General features: G+C 48.9%; 1 protein-coding gene across 3 annotated transcripts in view; it reads right to left on the reverse strand.

Moving 5' to 3' along the window:
• Window positions 1–19,287, reverse strand: part of ERCC3 (ERCC excision repair 3, TFIIH core complex helicase subunit) — a 1,672,020-nt gene that overhangs the window by 158,328 nt on the left and 1,494,405 nt on the right. The gene's annotated exons all lie outside the window — the stretch shown is intronic.

Raw genomic sequence — 19,287 nt, forward strand, 5'->3', positions numbered from 1 at the left:
AAAAATTTTATTAACCACTATTACCAAACAGTAAATCAATAACAGTAAGGATTTGATTCAGCAATGCCATAAAGATGATTCAGTGAAATCTTCTTAATTTTACTGTGATAGTTTTACAGGACTTTCATGCAAATAACTGCCCACCCTGCAACAAAAATCCCACATGAAACTTGACGCACATTAAATTGTGTACTTACCTGCAATAATCCATATGCCAGTGTTTAGGTCCCTCCACCCTGCCCCTCCCCCTCCCCGCCCCACCGTAACTCCCTTCACGAACCGCGGCTGCTATCTTGCAACATGGTGCATCTTGAAAATCTCTCCTGCATTATAAAAGTGACGCAACAGCAGCACAAAATAGGCGCACAACCATCATAAATCTGCCCCTAACACTTTAAATGATTGATTCAGGATGACGATAAGGTGTGGACTATCTAAAAGTTTGTTTGAGGTGAGGCCTACTCAGGGTTGCAGATGAAATTTAGGCTTGTTGAAGAGTACAGAGGTGATAATCCATGTACAGGCCTACCAATGAAGTGAATCATGTCCACTGCACTCTTGAACAAAGGCCAGACCTCCTCTATCTCCCTCAACACGCCTAAACCTCATCTGCACAATGTGATTCGTAATGTTAGGAAACACAAGTGATATAATTGAAAAATGTGCAAATATTTTTGCACATTTAACAATCACATCACCTGTATTTCTTCAGCTTACTTATCTCATTGTGCAGATGTACTCTACGTCCTATGTAGAAGCACACCCTATCAATACTTAAATTACCCAAGCACACATGGGAGCGTATTTACAAGGACCTTGCTCCAGGGGAAATGTCTTAAATTAAAATTGGAAAAATTACATCAAAGGGACTCAAAGGCCTTGTAAATTTGCCCCAAACAACCTATGAAACACTAGCAGTACATATCAAGAAACCTAATTGATTTCAAAAAACGTTTTTAAACCTTTTATGTAAAACAATTATATACCTACATTCATGGGGAACTGACTTAAAATGCCCTAATACACATGAAAACGTTTTTTTAAGGTCCTTGCACCTTTTTTTCAATCACTTTTAACATGGCTATGTAACTTAAACAATAAAAATCAAAATTTACCAAGCACACATGGGGGCGTATTTACAAGGACCTTGCACCACGGGGAAAGTGACTACAGATGACCAAACACACATGGGGACGTATTTACAAGGCCCTTGAACCAGGGGGAAGTGACTTGAAATGGCTAAGCACACGTAGGGGTGTATTTACAAGGCCCTTGCACCACGTATGCATCACTTTTAACATGTACACTGTAGAGCAGCATGGGGCAATAACAACACAGATGCATCATGCATCTGTTCCGCAAAAGCGACGCATTGCAGGAGTCACATCGCAAGTAAATAAATTCTCAAAATTTTTAAAAGCATTCCTTTTCCTTAAAAACGATTTTCTGATCATAATTTGAAAACACACCACACCTTGTCAGTACTAATACTTTACATTATCTGCAATTACAATTGGTAAAATAATGCAAAATCTTCTTTGAAAACATAATGCAAACACTTGACTCAAAACAACATTTTAAATGCACAGCTGGCTTTCTTATTTTCGCAAAAAAGCATACTAGTATCTATCTAACATAAAGAAACGATATCTCACCTTAGCAAATGCTTTTTGAATTTCAAAACAGTCTCAGAAACACACCAATTTTTCTTTAGCAGAACAAAAGGTATGCACTCCAGAGGCTGGAACCAACAAAGGCACTGAAATGCTGATATTCATCACACATATCTCTCATGTCAGCCAATCAAAACTCTTCCCTCACTTTTTTCAAATCAACACCCTTCCCCCCTCTGCCCTTTCTGCCCTTTTTCCATAGCAACTACCTCCTGCCAGACCTCTCATGTTTACAAGTTTACACAACAATGTTTCAAATGAACTCTGAACTATCAGTACACCTGCTAATCCACTGCAATCTTTCATAACATCATTTTTTATTAACCATTCAAATTACATCTTTCAAAGAACACATCCATGCACCCTAACTTTCTGTTTTCAGCAATGGAAATCCACCAATCTCTTCTAATGAATCATTAGCACTCAAACTCCACCGTTTTTTTTCTTTACAAACTCCAGTGTTTCAACTGCCATTTCATTCCCACACTTCATCTGACTGCAACAGAACATCCTCTCGCCATGTTTTCTGTCTGGATTCTAGGACATAGCTACATCCACTGGGCTCACAGGTATGCTGATAACAGAAATTTACACAACCTCAATTTACAAAATGTGCAAATCAAATGGATTGGGCAAAGAGGATTGAGATGTCACCAATTGATACCATTGGTGAAAACCTTTTTGCATTTGCCAAAACCTGACCTCATAATAGTGCACTGTGGAGGAAATGATTTGGGCACTTTGACTGGGGTAGGTCTGGAAATGCTCTTAAAGGACACCTTTGAGCAATTGATGGCACTTTTTCCTCAAACTGCCTTGGTATATTCCAATATATGCCAAAGACAAAAATGGAGGTGGTCCAATCAATTTTGTCCACAAATTGAGAAATCGAGGAAGCATGTAAATAAGTCTGTTTCTGCTTACATGAGAGACCATGGAATGGGCTCCATCTACAACAATAGCTTGCGTTACTACATGCAAGATATCTACAGAGGAGATGGCGTGCACTTCTCAGATGAGGGGAACAGAGTTTTCATACAAAATTTAAGACTGTGTATTGGTACCTACTTATAAGTACCTAGAACTTACACAGAACCCAAAAGCTCTTTTCAGAGCTACCTTAACTTTAATTACTCTTTTAAAATTTCGATTGTACCTTTTTTCACTAATTTTCACTTATGTTCGCTTCCCGGTTCGCTACCCGGTTCGCGTACCGGCAGCTAACCGCGCGAAAAATTCAATTTTTTTTCCGAAATATATGAGCCTCCTCAACCACCCTCAGAAAACCTAGGGGGTCAGGATACGTCTACCGTACCCCCTTCTACCCATTCTGAACATTATTTACCCTCCATCTTGTATCTCAATTCTACCGAAACACAAAATGGAGGACTCCCGTAACGCTGCAGGTTCGCGTACCGGGACACGCACTGACAAGCACTCGCTCAAAAAAGGTGGGAAAGTAATTTACAGAAAAACCACTGGAGACACTTTCATCAATTATACATTAGCTCATACTACATACCAATCCCTACCATTTTCACAAATTTGGTTGGAATTCCATTTAGCCATTTAGCATGTAGACCTCTCTAAATTCCCTGAGGTAAATTACTTCACAAAACACATATGAAGTGTTGGAATTGACAACCAATTAAAATGTTACTTTCATTTTCTACTATTATATCATGACATTTGATTGGTTATGTACCTGAATATATATAAAGAAAGAGAGAGAAACATAGCCATTTTGACTACTACTTCCTGAAGTGCATTTCAACTGAGAAATTAAACTTGTTTTTGAAAGGTAAGATGTTATTTTAAAAACTGAAGTATGTTGTACATTTTAAGTTAATTAGGAAAACATTTTCTGATAGTTATATACTATCCCTCTGTAATAGTTATAGAATAAGATAGACTTCTCTGTTATAGTTATGGATGGAGTTAGGCTTGTCTTGTATAATTATGAATTTACTTAGGCTTTATCACATACACTTTTTTATATTTCTACTTCCAGTCTGATACCATACACTGCCCAAAGATAAAATCACTGTTTAAAAAAACAAAACTACCTGTCTGTACTTAAACCCAACAGTGCCCTATCTGTACTGATATATTTTTTTTTAATTCATTTTACAGCACAAAAATGGAAGGAGAGAACAAAACTAACTTGGAAATTGTTGCAGGAAGCAACACATATACAGAAATTGACTCTGAATTCTATGATGAATCACGGGACTTTGAACTTCTGCAATGTGTAGAATCAGTAGATTTCATAATTGAAAATGAAAAAAATTCTGACAATGAATTATTAGAAGTTCTTTTTAATTTTGAAAACTAATCAGAAAAATAAATTTATATTTAATAATTCAAAAATAGTTTGAGACATTATTCATTTTTATATGTATTTTGTAAACTACTAGCAAATTGATTATAATGTAAAGTCAGACTTTAAATATACTGTGCAACTTTTTTGTGTTACATAGTAAGTTTGCTCATAGTTACTTCCTTTCTTCCACTATATTATCTCCAATGTGTATTTAACATCTCTTTATCATCTCCTGCCTCCATATTGTTTCGGCTTTCCAGACAGACTATGGTATGAATTCCATATACCACAATAACTTCTGAAACAACTTGCAAGATATCTACAAAGGAGACGGCGTTTATTTATTTTTAGACTCTGCATTGGTACCTACATGTTGCTACGTAAATAAAAAAAATTAAAAAAAACGAACAATCAATAAACATACAATACTTAAAAAGTCTATCATTCTTGTTTCCTTATAGTACGCTCCCCGGACCGCTTTCCGGTGCGCGTACCGGGCGCACCCCACACAAAAAAAACTTTTTTTTTTTTTTTGTTGCCCCGCGGGGCCCTTTTAAAGCCTCCACATCAAACCTAGGGAGTCAGGGAGGATCTACTATGCCCCCTTATGGTCATTTGCCCCTTCGTTTTGGCCTCCTCTTGTCTCTCGATCCTACCGAGAGACAAGATGGCGGCCGCTCCGGACTGTTTAGAATGTTGACAGACACCGAAGAGCCAATCAGCTTTGCTTCGCAAAGTTCCGTTACGCGAAAAGTACGCGAACCGGAGCGCTACCCGGGACGCTGTCACAGATATATCTGTTTTTTAAAACGTTAATTTCTCAAAATCCATTGGAGCACATATATTGAGACCCAGCAAAGGCACATCGGGCTAACAGTCCCTACAATTTTGCCGAATTTCGTGCAAATCCATTCAGCCGTTCGAGCTAAAAGTGAGGCCAAACGCCCTATGGAAAAATGAATGGGAAAAACGCGTTTTGGGACCCCCCTTTTTTCTCGGCCCCCCCTTGATGAAACCCCCCCAAATTTTCAGGGGCTGCTCAGAAACAAAATGTGCCCTTTTCCTGAAAATTTCAGCCGATTCCGTCCACAAACGCCAAAGTTATTAGACATAGAATTTTCAAAAGTCCCATAGAGAAAAAATACTAACTATATATACCTACTGGCGACCGCCATGAAACAACTCTGCTGCCTTGTATCACAGCATCTATTACTGAATCTATAGCTAAGTGATTAGATGTGTGTGTAGATCTATGAATCACTGAGTGGGTTTTTAGAAACTTGTATTGCTTTGTCAATGGACTCAAATATGGTACTCTGTATTTTACAGTGAGTGATGAAAGGTTATACTAGTATATGATGAGGTGCATCTGATTGTCATGTGGATGATGTCATTAGTGATGTCATCAGTGAAGTCACTGACCATGCCATGAATGATGTAGTATGTGGCATCATCAGCAGTGGATTGGGGGCGTGCAAGTTGCAGTTAGTACAACTAACTATAACGGAGGCGACTCCTCACTCCGCCATCTTGGCCACGCCCCCCCCCCCCAGGTTTTTTTTAGCCATCAGCCATGCTGCAAAACAGCTACTGTACAACATGGCTGAAAGTTTTAAAACAACAAAAAACTGTATAATGGCGCTCATTGACCGTATCAAAGCTTTTTTCTTTGACATGTTGCACAGGGTCTATGCTGCTGTGCAAAAGGATTTTAAAACATTGACAAAGCCAATAGACCTCACGATCCTGTGAATACACTTATTTATCAGGGAGCCCTCGTCCTCTTTATGTAAGCTGAGGGGGAATGTTTGGCACATTAATCAGGTGAACTTTGTCTCATGTCTGGGATCTTATCAGCACTATGTGAGGCTTGGGTCAGGTTTACCTGATGATAAACATGGCTAGGTAGAGAGCTTTGTGCCTTACTCAAATTAGTGGATTTCCATGAGCCAGCCCCATGTTGACCTACCCCTCTGAGATGTCTAGGGTCTGCGGAATCGACTTTACTACTACCGGTTATGTTTTCTCTGCTTAATCTTTCTAGATTTTGTCTTGTGGGGCCCCCTGATAACAGACTCGCACAGTCAGTCCCCCCTTGCACATTAACTGGGTGAATTACTTGGTATCCCAGTTGTTTCTTAACCCTCCGAGATCAAGACATGATCGGACAGGTTGCCCTGATGTTGGGCCCACTGAAACTTCAGGTCCCACTGCAGAGCCCGCATCCGCCACCTGGCGTGATGCACCAGAAGGATGCAAGAGGCCATCAGCCCCAGAAGCCGCAGCGTCAACCTGACAGAGACTCGGGATAACGGCTGAAAGATGGGAATCAGAGCCTGTATATCCCGAACCCGCTGTTCGGGAGGGTAAACCCGAAACTGCGCCGAGTCGAGAACCGCTCCGATGAAGAGGGCCTTCTGAGAGGGACACAGGTGCGACTTCGGCACATTGATGGAGAACCCCAGCAAATGCAGGAGGTCGGCCGTAGTCTGGAGGTGGCTGACGACTGTCTGGGGCGTGCCCGCCTTCAACAACCAGTCGTCAAGGTAGGGGAAGACTGACACCCCTAACCGGCGCAGATGAGCTGCGACCACCGCCATCACCTTCGTGAACACCCGTGGGGCGCAGGTAAGGCCGAAGGGGAGCACGGTAAACTGAAAGTGCTCTTGGCCTACCGTGAGCCGCAGGTAACGCCGGTGGGCCGGCAGGACGGGGATGTGGAAATAAGCGTCCTGCAAGTCCAATGCTACCAGCCAGTCTTCCGGGTCCAGGGCAGCTAAGACCTGAGCCAAAGTCAGCATCTTGAACTTCTCTTTCCGGAGGAAGCCGTTGACGTTCCGCAGGTCCAAGATAGGGCGTAGGCCCCCTTTGCCCTTCTTGGGTACCAGAAAGTAGTGGGAGTAACATCCACACCCTACTTCTGGCCCAGGAACATGCTTGATGGCCCCCTTGGCCAAGAGGGCCGTGACTTCCTCTTGCAGAAGTTGCAAGTGATCCACCGACAGGTGGTGGCATTGCGGTGGCATGGATGGAGGGGTCGCCTCGAAGGGGAGGGAGTAGCCCCTTCGGACGGTCTGCAGCACCCACCTGTCCGATATGATAGTACGCCAGTGGGAGAGGTGATGGCGAACCCTGCCTTCCACAGGCGTCACATGGGCCTGAAAACTCGGAAGGTTTTGAGGCGGGTGCTGTGGAGGGAGGTGTGGACTGGCCTCGCCGTTGTCCCCGACCGCCGCCATGGCGGTTTCCACGGCCGCCACCGTGCTGTTGAACATTTTGCGGTGCATGGCTGGCAGCACGTGTGGGGGCGCCCCTTCCGTGGCCACTAAAGGAGCGAAAGGCACCCGTTTGGGGCGTGGGGCCGAGAGGCCCAAGGACTTGGCCGTAGCCCTGGAATCCTTAAAACGTTCCAGCGCATGGTCTGCCTTGTCGCTGAAGAGGCGACGGCCATCGAACGGCATGTCCAGAAGTGTGGCCTGGACATTGGCCGAGGAGTTGGTGGACCTCAACCAGGCGTGGCGTCGAACCGCCACAGTCGTTGCCATTGCCCTGCCCAGTGAGTCCGTTGTATCCAGCCCACACCGGATGGAATAACGCGCTGCATCTCGGACTTCCGCAAGGGTTTGGGCGAGTTTACCCCAGACCTCCTCCGGGCATTGTGGCAGCACCTCCGCAACCGTGTCCCACAGAGTGTAGGTGTAGCGGCCCAAGAGACAGGCGGTGTTTACAGACCGCAGCCCTAAGCTCACAGTCGAGAACACCTTCTTCCCGAACTGTTCGTATCTCTTGGATTCCCGGTCGGGCGGGGCAGACGGGAATGCGGTCTGGGAATTGGAGGCCTGGATGACCAGGCTCTCGGGGGTGGGATGGGTGGACAAAAAGCATAGGTCGCCCGGGGCCGGGCGGTAGCGTCTGGCCACGTTCCTATCCACAGGCGGGCCTGTGGCGGGCTTGAACCAAGTGCCCAGAAGAACGTCACATAAGGCCTCATTGAACGGCAGCAGAGGCTCGCTGGAGCTTGACTGCGGTTTGAGGGCCTCAGTGAGGAGGTTAGTCCTCACGGCCACGACGGGGAGCTCAAGGTTTAAGGCCTTGGCTGCCTTCGTCAACACTACACTGTATGTAGACCCCTCCTCCGAAGCTACAGTCGGAGGGGAGGCAAATCCAGTGTCCGCCGTAGAAATGAGTCGTTTCACTTTTCTAATATAGTTTAGGTGAAACCGGGCACTTTTTGACATTGATTTGATGTGGGCTTTCATGTCTAGGTTCTTATCAAGCGTGATTCCCAGTGATTTTATAGATACAATTAGAGTAGGGGTGCAGTTTAGCGCTGTGATCAGTTTGGTCCATTCCTTCACTTGTGTGGGGTTCTTCGGTGGTGGTATTAATAGGAATTCCATTTTTTGTGCGTTTAGTTTCAGATGATTGCTAGTTAACCAGTGTAATGACATTTTTAAGGCCTCATTGATTATCTTTATGTCTTCCAGTGACGTTATCTTGATGTAGATCTGGGTGTCATCTGCTTAGGTGCGGCCATCTTGCTTGGCACCCTCTAGTGCCCCCCCTGTTTTTGGAATTTTTCTAATGTTTGGAGGGAGTGAATTCCAGATTATGGGGGCGGCTCTGGAGAAAGCTCTGTCATACGTTTTTTTCTTCCGAAAGATGGGTGGTTTCAGCAACAGCTCTCTGGCTCTCCTAGCTGGTCTGCTCCCCCCTGAATAATGATGGAGATAGTGTTGATCCTTGAGGGACCAATCGAATTTATGCATGATGGGGAAAGCGTCTGGTTGACCAGGAATCTTTGTGTTCTGTTCTGAAGGAAGTATTCAAACCATTTCAGAACAATTCCAGATAGTCCCATCCTGTCTTGAAGCCTGGCTAGCAATTTTTCATGGTTTATCGTGTCAAAGGCAGATGACAGGTCAAGAAGGACTAGTAGGCATGTTTGACTTTGATTGTGATCTAGGTCCTGTATCGCATCATCCACTATATGTAAGATTGCGGTTTCCGTACTGCGGCCTGGTCTGAATCTGGATTGGCAGTCATCCAGCAGCTTAAAATTGGTGATGGGATTGCTCAGTTGATTTTGTACACATTTCTCAATTAGTTAGGCAAGTATTGGAATATTGGTTACTGGGCGAAAATTATTTGGCTCTGACGGGTCCGCTGTAGGTTTTTTGATGATGGGGAGGACTTGGCTTGTTTTTAGACACTCTGGTAAGATCCCTTGAGATAGGGAGCAATTTATTATTTTTGTCCATACTGGGACGACGATATGATTGATTCTTTTTAAGTATTTAGAGGGGAGGGGGTCATTGTAGTGGTTATTAGTTTGATATCCGAGAGAGTTTTGTCAATGGTATTCTGGTCATATAACTTGAAGGTTACCCATTGTGCATTGTTTTTTAATCTATCATGATCGTTTGTACTGGTACCATTGTTCTGTGTTGGTATACATTGCTGTACTTGACAGATCCAGCAGTCTCTCTGAAGGCACTGATGAATGAGATGCTGCTGTTTGGTAAGCAAGTAGGACAGTATATATAGGCACAAATTGGTGTTGTTGCACCAGTGGGCAGACTCCCGAGAATTGATATACCGTGGAAAACAGACTCTCCGTGATTTCAGAGGATTATGGTGATGCATAGAGGACAGGTGAGTTGCACTCAACTCAAACATATTGCAGAAGATTATTAAATAGTGGACAGCATAGAAATAACCAAAATGCGGATTCTGCCTATGAGTTTGTATGTTTTACAATCGCACAAAAGACCCTGAAAGATTTAAAATCAAAAGTGGCGAATATAACATGGAGGAAGTAGAGAAGCAGAGTAAAAATGGACATTCTGCAATGTTCATAGAACAAGGAGGGTTAGAGTACCTGATTTGGAAGCGTATCAACCAGAGCAGCTGCAATTGGTAGCCAATGTGTTAACAGATAATGGATCAGATTGATGTTTAGTGTAAGGGACAATTGTATGATGAAGCACGAAAGGGATCAATTAACGTACACAGAATAGGAATGATATTACATGCTTGGATGATCTAAAGAATCAGATGAGGCAGATGTATTCCCTATACTTACAAGTTACCAATAGGGGAAATACCAGTATTTTATAGGATAGAAAGATAACTGGGCATGGCAAATAGATGAAAGGGGGTGCATACAGGCTAGTGAGCTGTATGAGCATGGGGCATTTATACTGTAGGAAAGAGACCTTTCAACTACAAAAGAGACAGTTCCTACCTATTATGCAATTAGAACAGCATACACTCTATGGGGAATGGTAGTAGAAGATCCATGTAGATCCCCCCACTTTAGACTTAGTGTTGCAGACAGACCTGGAAAGAGGCGTAATCACAAGGATATATTTGGCACTGAAGGCAGAAAAGACTAAACCAGTCTTAACAGTCAGATAGAAATGGGAAACTGACTGTGATGGGTGCTTCAACAGACAAATATTGGGATGAGGCACTAACGCTCATTCATGCATCCACCAGCAATACAAGATTTAGGTTTATACAATTTAATTTAGTTCATAGGACTTACGTTACCCCTGCAATGTTTCATAAAATAATTCAACAAAAAAACGCAAAGGGTAACAAGTGGAAGCCACTTATTTACATTTAACCTTGAACTGCCTGATGATTTATTCATATTGGAAACTTGTGAAAAGTAGTTATCAGGTAGGAATATATGTTGTTTTCCACTCAGTTCCCAGATGTCTCTACTGAGAATGAGAGTGAGTCGCACTAAACGCGAGGTCTATTGGCTTTGTCAATGTTTTAAAATCCTTTTGCACAGCAGCATAGCCCCTGTGCAACATGTCAAAGAAAAAAGCTTTGATACGGTCAATGAGCGCCATTATACAGTTTTTTGTTGTTTTAAAACTTTCAGCCATGTTGTACAGTAGCTGTTTTGCAGCATGGCTGATGGCTAAAAAAAACCTGGGGGGGGGGGGCGTGGCCAAGATGGCGGAGTGAGGAGTCGCATACTCCGTGAGCTCCTCCGTCCTCGACCTCCCCGGGCCGCCTGACGCCGCATTTCTCCCCCGACCCCCCACAACGCTACACAGGGGGTAGGAGAAGCCAGAGAATCATCCCCGCCGTTTTGAAGGCTGGCCACGTTTACTATGGGCCGCGAGGTGTGAGAGAAGAAAGGCGCTGATGGCGGCGACGTGATCTGGGCACCCGCTGGGAGACACCGAGGCCCAACACAGACAGGCGCGACCCAATGCGGAGGCGACGGCAGCCGCCGCCGAAATCTGAGAGGCCGCGGCGGCCCTGCGGCACCGATCCGGAGGGGGCTGCGAGGAACGGGCCCTGCGACCCAAGTAAAGCCGGTGAGGGTCGACGGCAGCGACAAGATCCCGGGCACCCGCTGGGAGAACCCGAGGCCCTACACAGACAGGCGGAAACCGCTGCGGAAACCCGCGGCAGCCACCGCCGACATCTGGGAGGCAGAGGCGGCCCTGCTGCATCGATCCGGAGGGGGCTGCGAGGAGTGGGCCATGTGGCCCAAAAAAAGCCGGTGGGTGTCGGCACCGCGCCTCGGCCCGAGGTGCGGCTCACGGGGAGACGCAGTGCGGCCCCTCCACCACGTCTACCTCACAGCCGAGCCATACCAGCCGCCCGCGTTGCTTGCCTCCCCCCAGCGCCACCCGGGTGCCAGGAGAAACTGAGCCCAGGGCTCCGGCCTGCGCCTGGAGGAGCCGGGGCCTGCTTGCGTGAGTCGGCGCGGCGGCCCCGGAGCACGAGTCACCCGCCAGGAGACACCGCAGCACCGGGGGCTAAAGCAGAGCGGCCCCACCCCACCACGAGTGCTGAAGGTGACCCCGAGGAGTTGCCAGGCCGGAGCCTGGAGAACGGCCTAGGGCTTGGCCTGATCACACTGCCTCATTAACACCCGCGGGGGAGTGGGAGGCCAACACATGCTCGCTCGCCCTCCATGCTCGTGCGAGGGGCTGCTCAGCGGAGGGGGTGACAGCAAGACACAGAGAAGGCACCGTAGGCCCAAGTGACGAACAGGGAGCACCCAACCAAACGGCCAACCTTCCGCGAGAGCCCTGCGGCCTACCCCACTGGCACCAGAAAAGGAGAGGCGGGAGGAAGCCTACGCACCGCGGCACACCCTCGTGTTCCCACTTACCCAAGGCACAGAAGAGATCAGTGCACTCCAGAGACATTGGCGGCCGCGCTGCATCCACGGTGCACGGACCGCGTGGGCCTCCTGGAGCGGGGTTCCATGTTGTTTCATCCCTGCCCCACCCCCAGGAGCCGGAACGGGCTAGCGTGCCGGAGACCTCAGGGGAGGGAACCCAGGCAGCGCCGAGTAGGTCGCAGTGCCCTAACCCCCATCACGAGACACAAGATGGCGGGCCAACGGGGGAAAAAAGGGAAACGCACCCTCCCCGAAATGCTGGGCAAAGGACAGTTAAAAGGAGATAAGGGACAATCACCCCTGGGCGCATCCAAGCCACACCAAGAGACGGCCGAAGGGGAAGTGCCTATTACCAAATCCTTCCTGGAAGCTCTCTTCAATTCGCTTCGTGAGGACTTCCACACTTTGAAGCAAGAGGTAGCAGGAGAAGTCCGAGAGATGAGAAGAGAAGTCGACGGCCTTGGTGAAAGGGTGTCCACCATAGAAGACTCGGAACGCGCAAGGGGCGAAGAAGTGGAGCAGTTACAGCAAGAGGTGGTGCGGCTGAAGGAACAACAAGTCGATCTCCAAGCCCACGCCGAGGATTTGGAAAATAGGTCCCGGCGGAACAACATTCGGGTCCGAGGCGTTCCACTCAAAGAAGAAGGCACAGACATCACAGGGTACCTACAAATCCTCTTCCAAGACATCCTGGGTGAACCTGCAGACTTTGCAATCAGAATAGACTGAGCTCACAGAGTTGGATTGCCAAGGCGGACATCGGTGCCACCCCCGGACATCCTGGCATTCCTACCGGACTACCCTCTCAAGAAGCGCATCCTTAGAGAGGCGCGGCGACAGCAGCCTCTGCAGTTCCAGGGCCACCCAGTAGCCCTCTACCAGGATCTGTCAGCAATCACGCTCCAAAAATGAAAAGCCTTCAAGGTGGCAACCGACTTTTTGAGAAGCAAGGAGATTCCATACGCCTGGGGACACCCCTTCCGCCTGATCTTCCGGTGGAATGGCGCCCTGCATCAGCTCCGCTCCCTTCAAGAAACATGCTCCCTGTTGGACATCACCCAGACTCACGAGAGCGCACCTTCGAAGCCCCCTAGACGACTGCCATGGGATGGTTGGCAGCAGATTAATCGGCGACGGTCGCCAGGAGCAAGTTCGAGGCCCAATGCACACACCAAGACAGAAATGGACAGCGCCATCCAAGAGGTGGCCAAGGACACCGCTCTGGTGGAATGATTTGCCTCCGGGGGGGGTAAACATCGACATCAGTCAATTTGCAGGTCCGGGGGAGGTGGGGCGGGGGGCGATGCGGAGAGCGATGTGGCTGGACGTCCACACATGTAACACACCAAAGACCTGCACGGCAGGGAAGCAGGACTGGGACTATGCTCAATAGTTGGGGTTTCACACGGGGGCGGGGGAGGGGGGATGGGAGCGGGAATTGGGGGGGAGGGGGTATGGAAGTTTGGGGAAGGGGGTGGTGGGGAAAGTTGTTTTTGCGGCGGGCTCCCCTTTGTCCACTTTTTCTCCCTCTTTTTTCTTTTCCTACATTGTCTCTCACACGCCACACAGACGCCCGGAGCCCACTTTGAAGGCCTATGACACCACACGGCCTTAAAGCCCTTTCCCTTAATGTGCGGGGGCTCAACAACCCAATTAAACGCCGAGCAGTCCTCTCTCTTCTGGAACACTCCTCGGCTGACATTTGCCTCCTCCAAGAGACTCATCTGTTGCCCAAAGACCATCACCGTCTTAGAACACGGGCCTTTCCCACGCAACTCTTCTCATCTTCCTCCAAAAAGGTAGCTGGGGTGGCAATACTGATAGCCAAATCCTTTACAGGTAGGGTCCTACAACGGGAGGCGGAGATAAAGGGGCGACTTTTGGTATATCGTTTTCTGATAACGGGACTGACATTACTGGTGGGATCAATCTACGCGCCCAACGAGGGACAGGAAACCTTTCTCCAGACCGCATTGGCAGCCTCCACTGCCAACACTGAATGACACCTACTACTTGGGGGCGACCTCAATCTCGTATTCCATAACACAGCTGACCGCTCATGCCAAAGGTCAGGCCAAGTAGGGGCCCTCTCCAAGTCGGGACACGCACACCTTCGAGATTTGGGTCTCACGGATCTCTGACGACACATCCACCCACGTAGCACCGCATACACACCACTCTGGGGCCCACAAGTCCTATGCCAGGCTCGACTACTTCCTCTGCACCTCTGAGATGGTACCGCGAGCACGGGAAGTGGAAATCTTGCCAGCCTCGCTGTCGGACCACTCCTCAGTAGTAGCCACGTTCCTTTTCCCAGCCACACCTCCCCCACAGAGACACTGGTGTCTTAGGGAGAACCTCCTTCACACCCCATCAATCGTAGACCGAATTCGAACTTCCATCACGAATTTCCAGTCACACAACAACAACACCGACACGACTCGGGCCACTCAGTGGGCCGCCCTCAAAGCGGTCCTGCGTGGCGAATTTATCTCCATCGCCACGGCCAACAATCGTGAGCGAGCGTAGAAAAGGGCCGAAATAGCACAAATGCACCAGCGTACTGGGGCAGCACGTGCCTGGCGTCAATTATGCACCGAGCGGAAGACGCTAGCCGCGTTAGATCAGGACGCGGCGGAATACGCGGTCCTCCATCTCCAACCCGCTTACTACACAGCAGGGGACCGGTGCGGACGCCTGCTGGCGAATAAGCTACGCGAACGGCGCCAGAAGCAGGGGGTTCAGGCCATACAGACAGAGCGGGGCGGTGTTGTCACGGATGACGCGGCGATAGCGGAGGCCTTCGGGTTGTTCTGTAAATCCCTCTACGCCAGCGATACACTCGACCTGCAGGCGGGTGTAGGAGAGTAGGGTCTGCAATCCTATGATCACCCAGATTTTTTGCTTTTGTTTCACTGGTTTACGACTTTCTCTGGCTGTGGGCCTGCTAATCAGACCCACAGCCTGGCTGTTCTCTTTCTAAATTACGATATGTACCCTAGGTGCATTTACCAATTGGTACTGGGCCACCTTATCAGACCCTGTAACTCAGGGCATAGGTGTACACAGGGCCGCCAGGGGCTGCAGCATGTATTATGCCACCCCTGGCTGGCCTCCTAAATTTGACACAACTGGCTGCATGACAGCTGGGGCGAAGTCGTGTAATCACCCTTTGCTTTGGATATAGTAGCCCTATATCTAACCTTACAATGGGCACCCGAGTTCCTATCAGTCACTCCTATGGCAGGCCTTGACAATCCTGAAGGCAGAGTGCGTGGGCTCGTGTGAACTGTGTTCTGGCCCGAGCCGAGCCCGGATGCAGCTTGCGGAATCAAGACCCAATGGCTGTTCCATGATAACGCGTACCATATCGGTAACTTCGGTGCCGCGTTATCAAGACATGTCGAGTAAGGTGTCATACGAATCGGGATGCTGCCCTCTCACCAACTTTGGCAACGAGGTTAGCATTCCGCCCTTCTAGAGGGACACGACATGTACGTAACTGTGAACCCCGGTTAAAGTTAACTAAAGCCTCAGCTCCACAAAATGGATGCTGCCACCACAGACACGAGTCTGGCCTCCTGCTGCTGGGAGTCCTTCCAGCGGGGAGTGCTTGGACAAAGGGTTTCCTGTCGAGGGCGGTGTTCGCACCGTCCCAGACAGGGTTTGTGTATTCTGGGTAGGTAGGGCTTTTGCGAGAAGGTGACTGCGGAGTGGCACCCCGGTGCTCACTACGCATCTGCCGGTCAGGACCAGTTCCAGGGGCGCCAGCCCTGGCCTGGGGAAAGTCCGGCAGGGGAGAGGGGTGTAACTACCCCCCTTCCTGGTCCCACCCTTAGGGCAGGACCTAGTCATGTACCCACCCCTTTCTTTAGGATAAAGACCGGAGCGGGGACCCTTCCAAATTAGATCATCTTTGAATCAAGAATACTTTCTACGAAAGGACTTCGAGACTCTTCTCAAGATTTCTCCCTTGTGACTAAGGAGTAGTCACCCTGCATCAGCGGGCACCATCTAAGAACTCTGCGGTTTGCTGCAAGTCCTTCCTCAAGGATCCGACGACCCAGCTCGACGAGATCCGGCTTCCCTGGCACCTCTGACCTCTACCCACGCCATCAGCTCAGCTGTGATCTGTGGGTGCGACGAGACCTCGAGGGACCGGCCATCATCAAAACCTGCACGCTTTCTTAAACCAGCACGACCATCGAAGCAATTCTCTGGTGAGTGCTCTGGGGTCCGAGAAGCCCCGACCCTGAGCCGCTCCAGCACCGAAGTGCAGTCTCCCAGCATCTCCACGATCTGCGTGGGGCCCTTCTGCTCGCTGCTCAGCACGTTGTCTGGTCACTAGCCGCTGGCTTGTGCCCCTCCTTGACGACAACCGACAAACAACACTGCTGGTCTGGTTGCTCCAGACCGGCCCTTGCTCCCTTTTCCGAGAGGAGCACCCCGGACCCTCCTGGTCCATTCAAGACGCCATCTTAGGCCTATCACGTGGCCCTGAGATCTGCCAAGGCTTGTTGCCCCAATCCTGGGCCCAGCGACGCCGACAGCATCATCCTTCGTGGGACAGCTCGCACCTCCATCCTGGTCGCCGACAACGCCTCCTGGTCCGTGAGACTGCAGAGCCTAGCGTCGCCCACTCACCTAGTCGAGGTGACGGCCAACCGGTGCCTCCCTGGTACCCCCTGACTACTGGCTAGTAGTACGAACTTGGTCCCCTCTGCTTTCAGGTATCATCAATCTCTGATCCAGGCTTGGATCTCTACGAACTATTCATCACTGGTCGCCGGCCAGCAACTCCTTTTCTTCCGGCTCCTGGCTCGTCAGCGAAGACCCCGACGCCTGTAAGACTTGTGCAGCCGCAGCCCTCGTGGCTAGGTAACTCGGCATTTCGGTGCCTGCATAGCCTCCTTACTCTAGGGTCCCGAGTCCCTCGCTTCCGACTTGCCTTATCGGGTCCGCCCGAGACCTCTAAACTTTCCGTGTCCTCGGACACTTGATTTAATTGTGCACTTGAAGTATTTTCCTAAGAGATTTGGTTTGTGCTTAGTACCCTGTCCCCATAAAGAGTACAGGGCTGTTGTGATTCTTAATAAATATACTGTTTATTTTCCTAACACTTGTGTGGTGTCCTTTCACTTGGTGTTCAAGGGGTACATGTGTGGTAAACAGCTGGCTTAACACGCCCTCTCGAGTCTTTAGCCTTAGACTGCTCGTATCCACGCTACTAGGATAGCTGGTCTATAGGTTGACTTACAACCAATCACCATAAGGGTCGTTTGGAACGATACATAGCGGTCGCTAGAATAGCGAACGCTGCATATCGGGCCAACTTCTCACATTGGTGAGCAGCGGTTGGGATTTGAGCTTGCTGTTGTTTTACCACACGTATCCTAAGAATATCTTGTTGAAAGATCACATAAGTACTGTTAGGACATATAACTAAAGCTTAGAATACTCTGAGTTCTACTGAACCAGCTGTTGCAGCTCAAGGCTTAGCACACCTTGGCTGCAACTCTTAGCAAGGGATCAGTAGGGAAACACATAGTGTAGGTAGGTGCATCACTTACACCACACTAGAAACAGTATGTCGGACAAAGGAGGAAACTCTGAGTCTCCCCTTGTGTCAGTTGACCCTCCACAGGTCATCCCTTCAAGATATACTGTGCTTAGCTTCCGCGAGTTGCGACAAGTATGTAACTCTAGGAAGATTAAGCAAGGGGCTAACCCCACCACCTCCTTTCTGATTGGTCTCCTAGAGACTTATGATGCCAGAAAGGCTGAGAAGCTTCTTAGCCATTCTAATTCAGAAGGAGACATGCCTCCCCTCGAGGGAACCAGAGACGATCCTGACCTCATCCACCTCGCAACTGAGAACGAAGATGTGGAGGATGATGAGGATGAGGATCCCTCTGGGGATGAGGCAGATAAGGGACAGGTAGAAGTCGTCAGACTAACCCGGTCCAACTTAAGCAAACATGATAGTGGTACTGGGGGACCCCCAGCGCTACTGTCAGGTCAGCTTAACATTGGGAATGGACGAGCCCGATCTCTGTCAAGAGACTCTGGCAGATCCCTTCAAACCAATGGCTCTCACAACTCTTCTCAAAGAGGGATGACGTCCCCTCAGAGGAGAGTGTACGAAGCTAAGGAAAGGGCAGCTAATCTGAGGATTGAAAGGGAAGAACTTGCCCTGGCCAAAGAAAGGCTTGCCTTTGCTAGAGAGCAACAGTTAAGTGGGGTAGTCCCCACTGGTGGCAGCATTGTACCTAGCAATAGGGAAAGGAGTTTTGATACGAAACACCTTGGGAAGATAGTGCCCCCCTTTAAACAAGGGGACGACATCCACAAATGGATTACTGCTTTGGAGAGGGCCTGCACTGTGCAAGGTGTTCCCCAGAGTCAGTGGGCAGCTATCTTGTGGCTCTCCTTTGAAGGAAAAGGAAGAGACAAGCTCCTCACCACAAGGGTGGAGGATGCTAACGATTACCAAGTCTTGAAAAATACACTCGTTGAAGGGTTCGGCCTAACCACTGAGCAGTACAGGGTGCTGTTCAGGGATACCCAGAAAACGCAGGCTCAAGACTGGTCTGACTTTGTCGATTGTGCTACTAAGGCTTTTGAGGGCTGGTTGCTGGGCAGTAAGGTTATTGATTACAAAGGATTGTATAATTTGATGATGAGAGAACAAATTTTAAACAATTGTCAGAACCAGTTGTTGCATCAGCATCTTGTCGACTCGGATCTGACCTCTCCCCAAGAATTGGGAAAGAAGGCAGACAGATGGGTTCGTACGAGAGTTAAACAGAACCAGGGCCAGAATCAAGGTGGTCAGAAGAAAGCAGACCAGAAGGGTAAAGATTCTAAGGGGGAACAAAACGACCAGAAGTCTTCGACAGGTCCCCAACAACCCAAAGAGGGTGGGGGTCAGGCCCCCCAAAAGAAGAAAGAAGGCCAATCCAAAAGATGGTGCCAGTACTGTAAAAGTAAATCTCACTGGTTTAGTGAGTGCACCAAGAAAGGAGGAGGGCAGACTCCTGCCACTTCAGCCCCTAAGGCACCTGTGCCCCCTAGTACAGTCAGCAGTGGTAGTGCGCCTCCCAAGGGTTTAGTAGGGTTAACCCTGGGTT

The sequence above is a fragment of the Lissotriton vulgaris genome, chromosome 3_1, assembly GCF_964263255.1.
Source record: "Lissotriton vulgaris chromosome 3_1, aLisVul1.2, whole genome shotgun sequence".
Taxonomy (NCBI): Eukaryota; Metazoa; Chordata; class Amphibia; order Caudata; family Salamandridae; genus Lissotriton; species Lissotriton vulgaris.